This window comes from Oncorhynchus nerka, linkage group LG3 (assembly GCF_034236695.1).
Source record: "Oncorhynchus nerka isolate Pitt River linkage group LG3, Oner_Uvic_2.0, whole genome shotgun sequence".
NCBI classification, from domain to species: Eukaryota; Metazoa; Chordata; class Actinopteri; order Salmoniformes; family Salmonidae; genus Oncorhynchus; species Oncorhynchus nerka.
Genome location: NC_088398.1, coordinates 87,658,426 through 87,663,926, shown reverse-complemented (window position 1 = coordinate 87,663,926; position 5,501 = coordinate 87,658,426).

Here is a 5,501-nt window from a genome sequence, read left to right as displayed (position 1 = left end):
TCCTTCCCCCTATAGATATCTACCTCCATCACTCCAGTATCCCTGTCTCCTTCCCAATATAGATATCTACCTCCATCACTCCAGTATCCCTGTCCCCTTCCCCTATACATATCTACCTCCATCACTCCAGTATCCCTGTCCCCTTCCCCCTATACATATCTACCTCCATCACTCCAGTATCCCTGTCCCCTTCCCCTATACATATCTACCTCCATCACTCCAGTATCCCTGTCCCCTTCCCCCTATACATATCTACCTCCATTACTCCAGTATCCCTGTCCCCTTCCCCCTATACATATCTACCTCCATTACTCCAGTATCCCTGTCCCCTTCCCCCTATACATATCTACCTCCATTACTCCAGTATCCCTGTCCCCTTCCCCCTATACATATCCTCGTATTGAACTGATCCTGTATATAGCTTACATGTTCTGCTTTTTTCTTAGTATTCTTTTTTGTATTTTTTTGTTCTAACTTGTTATTTTTATGTCTCCATTGATGTTGATTACTGCATTGTTGGGTTTGGAGCAAGAAAGGCATTTCCTTATACTTATGCATGTGACATTAAACTTGAAAACTGAAAACCCCATGTCTGTTAAAGCACTGTTTTTCCGGTAAATATAGGCCAATCCCCTCAGACTTAATTTATTTCATAACAGCCTGTGAGTTCCCAGAAACAGAACAGCAGAGGCAGACTTATCTCACAATGAAGCCATGTTTATCATCTAACCAATCCCCAGTAATATTACCTGTGATACTACATTGTAAAACAACAAACAACAACTCCATTCAGACTTTCAAGGAGCAGCCCTGTTGGCTCTTGGTCATTGTAGTCTTTCCTTGTCCTTTAAATGTTAATTCTGTCATTTTTATTCCATCTTCCATTGATTCGATATCTCCTAACTTTTGACTGACCCACGGAGGCTCTATGATTGTAGCCTATTGCCGCTTTGTTCACTTCCGATTGGCTAACAACAACAAGCTACAAGCACCACACTCCACTCTCAAGAAAAGCAAGAGCAGCAGCATCATTTCTCTCTCCCTTTACTGCAGCAATCGTGTTCAGATCTGTACGGCTTCATCCGGACAAGCCATTTAATATTATATATACCGATCCAGATCAGATCCAGACACATGGCCCCCCAATGGTGGAACAAACTCCCTCACGACGCCAGGACAGCGGAGTCAATCACCACCTTCCGGAGACACCTGAAACCCCACCTCTTTAAGGAATACCTAGGATAGGATAAAGTAATCCCTCTCACCCCTCATCTCTTTAGTCCCTTTGGAAAGCAACGCCAATCACACTGCCAAGCTCTATACACCAATTGGCAACACCCACTCCTCACAGGTGTAAACACTAGTTGCTGAATTGTTCACTTAGAAATCAGAGCTTTAGCACTATAAAAGGCCACAGATGAGCTCTCCTGGTCTGGAGGAAAATGGAAGTCAATGGTGAAGCAAGAGCTAGAGCTAGAGCTAGAGGTGAAGGAGTGAGAGTAAGAGGAGGACGAGGAAGGACAGTTGTCTCAGATGAGATCAGGGCCACATTGGTTGACCATGTGCTCAACCATTGATGATTGAGTATGAGGGAGGCTGAGCAGAGAGTTCAGCCCAACCTGAGCCGCTACCCGGTTGCATCTGTCATCCTTACATTCAGAAATGAGAACAGGTAAGTAACCTACCATCTACACTATGCTCTTTATGTATGTAAACTGCAGTCCGACATATCAGTAGGCCTATGTTACTCAGTGATTGTTGGCCAATGTTACAGTAACGTCATTTATTCCTGCCGTTTTAAAATAGATTATTTTAGTTTACTGTAAACCATCATATCATATTTGTGGATCTTCTGCAGAGCTGAGAGACGGCCAGGTCATGGTGGAAGACACCGTTCACACCAGAACAGAGAGACGGCCAGGCCATGGTGGAAGACACCGTTCACACCAGAACAGAGAGACGGCCAGGCCATGGTGGAAGACACCGTTCACACCAGAACAGAGACGGCCAGGCCATGGTGGAAGACACCGTTCACACCAGAACAGAGAGAGGCCATGGTGGAAGAGGCAGAACAGGCCATGGTGGAAGACACCGTTCACACCAGAACAGAGACGGCCAGGTCATGGTGGAAGACACTGTTCACACCAGAACAGAGAGACGGCCAGGCCATGGTGGAAGACACCGTTCACACCAGAACTGAGAGACGGCCAGGCCATGGTGGAAGACACCGTTCACACCAGAACAGAGACGGCCAGGCCATGGTGGAAGACACCGTTCACACCAGAACAGAGAGACGGCCAGGCCATGGTGGAAGACACTGTTCACACCAGAACAGAGACGGCCAGGCCATGGTGGAAGACACCGGCTGTTCACACCAGAACAGAGAGACGGCCAGGCCATGGTGGAAGACACCGTTCACACCAGAACAGAGACGGCCAGGCCATGGTGGAAGACACTGTTCACACCAGAACTGAGAGACGGCCAGGCCATGGTGGAAGACACCGTTCACACCAGAACTGAGAGACGGCCAGGCCATGGTGGAAGACACCGTTCACACCAGAACAGAGACGGCCAGGCCATGGTGGAAGACACCGTTCACACCAGAACAGAGAGACGGCCAGGCCATGGTGGAAGACACTGTTCACACCAGAACAGAGACGGCCAGGCCATGGTGGAAGACACCGGCTGTTCACACCAGAACAGAGAGACGGCCAGGCCATGGTGGAAGACACTGTTCACACCAGAACAGCGATGGCCAGGCCATGGTGGAAGACACCGTTCACACCAGAACAGAGAGACGGCCAGGCCATGGTGGAAGACACCTTTCACACCAGAACAGAGAGACGGCCAGGTCATGGTGGAAGACACCGTTCACACCAGAACAGAGAGACGGCCAGGCCATGGTGGAAGACACCGTTCACACCAGAACAGAGACGGCCAGGTCATGGTGGAAGACACTGTTCACACCAGAACAGAGAGACGGCCAGGCCATGGTGGAAGACACCGTTCACACCAGAACAGAGAGACGGCCAGGCCATGGTGGAAGACACCGTTCACACCAGAACAGAGACGGCCAGGTCATGGTGGAAGACACCGTTCACACCAGAACAGAGACGGCCAGGCCATGGTGGAAGACACCGTTCACACCAGAACAGAGACGGCCAGGCCATGGTGGAAGACACCGTTCACACCAGAACAGAGACGGCCAGGCCATGGTGGAAGACACCGTTCACACCAGAACAGAGACGGCCAGGCCATGGTGGAAGACACCGTTCACACCAGAACAGAGAGACGGCCAGGCCATGGTGGAAGACACCGTTCACACCAGAACAGAGACGGCCAGGCCATGGTGGAAGACACCGTTCACACCAGAACTGAGAGACGGCCAGGCCATGGTGGAAGAAGTTCACACCAGAACAGAGACGGCCAGGCCATGGTGGAAGACACCGTTCACACCAGAACAGAGACGGCCAGGCCATGGTGGAAGACACTGTTCACACCAGAACAGAGACGGCCAGGCCATGGTGGAAGACACCGTTCACACCAGAACAGAGAGACGGCCAGGCCATGGTGGAAGACACTGTTCACACCAGAACAGCGATGGCCAGGCCATGGTGGAAGACACCGTTCACACCAGAACAGAGAGACGGCCAGGCCATGGTGGAAGACACCTTTCACACCAGAACAGAGACGGCCAGGTCATGGTGGAAGACACCGTTCACACCAGAACAGAGAGACGGCCAGGCCATGGTGGAAGACACCGTTCACACCAGAACAGACACGGCCAGGTCATGGTGGAAGACACTGTTCACACCAGAACAGAGAGACGGCCAGGCCATGGTGGAAGACACCGTTCACACCAGAACAGAGAGACGGCCAGGCCATGGTGGAAGACACCGTTCACACCAGAACAGAGACGGCCAGGCCATGGTGGAAGACACCGTTCACACCAGAACAGAGAGACGGCCAGGCCATGGTGGAAGACACCGTTCACACCAGAACAGAGAGACGGCCAGGCCATGGTGGAAGACACCGTTCACACCAGAACAGAGACGGCCAGGCCATGGTGGAAGACACCGTTCACACCAGAACAGAGACGGCCAGGCCATGGTGGAAGACACCGTTCACACCAGAACAGAGACGGCCAGGCCATGGTGGAAGACACTGTTCACACCAGAACTGAGAGACGGCCAGGCCATGGTGGAAGACACCGTTCACACCAGAACTGAGAGACGGCCAGGCCATGGTGGAAGACACCGTTCACACCAGAACAGAGACGGCCAGGCCATGGTGGAAGACACCGTTCACACCAGAACAGAGAGACGGCCAGGCCATGGTGGAAGACACTGTTCACACCAGAACAGAGACGGCCAGGCCATGGTGGAAGACACCGTTCACACCAGAACAGAGACGGCCAGGCCATGGTGGAAGACACTGTTCACACCAGAACAGCGATGGCCAGGCCATGGTGGAAGACACCGTTCACACCAGAACAGAGAGACGGCCAGGCCATGGTGGAAGACACCGTTCACACCAGAACAGAGAGACGGCCAGGTCATGGTGGAAGACACCGTTCACACCAGAACAGAGACGGCCAGGCCATGGTGGAAGACACCGTTCACACCAGAACAGAGACGGCCAGGTCATGGTGGAAGACACCGTTCACACCAGAACAGAGAGACGGCCAGGCCATGGTGGAAGACACCGTTCACACCAGAACAGAGACGGCCAGGCCATGGTGGAAGACACCGTTCACACCAGAACAGAGACGGCCAGGCCATGGTGGAAGACACCGTTCACACCAGAACAGAGACGGCCAGGCCATGGTGGAAGACACCGTTCACACCAGAACAGAGACGGCCAGGCCATGGTGGAAGACACTGTTCACACCAGAACAGAGAGACGGCCAGGCCATGGTGGAAGACACCGTTCACACCAGAACAGAGAGACGGCCAGGCCATGGTGGAAGACACCGTTCACACCAGAACAGAGACGGCCAGGCCATGGTGGAAGACACCGTTCACACCAGAACAGAGAGACGGCCAGGCCATGGTGGAAGACACTGTTCACACCAGAACAGAGACGGCCAGGCCATGGTGGAAGACACCGGCTGTTCACACCAGAACAGAGAGACGGCCAGGCCATGGTGGAAGACACCGTTCACACCAGAACAGAGACGGCCAGGCCATGGTGGAAGACACCGTTCACACCAGAACAGAGACGGCCAGGCCATGGTGGAAGACACCGTTCACACCAGAACTGAGAGACGGCCAGGCCATGGTGGAAGACACCGTTCACACCAGAACAGAGACGGCCAGGCCATGGTGGAAGACACCGTTCACACCAGAACAGAGAGACGGCCAGGCCATGGTGGAAGACACTGTTCACACCAGAACAGAGACGGCCAGGCCATGGTGGAAGACACCGGCTGTTCACACCAGAACAGAGACGGCCAGGCCATGGTGGAAGACACTGTTCACACCAGAACAGCGATGGCCAGG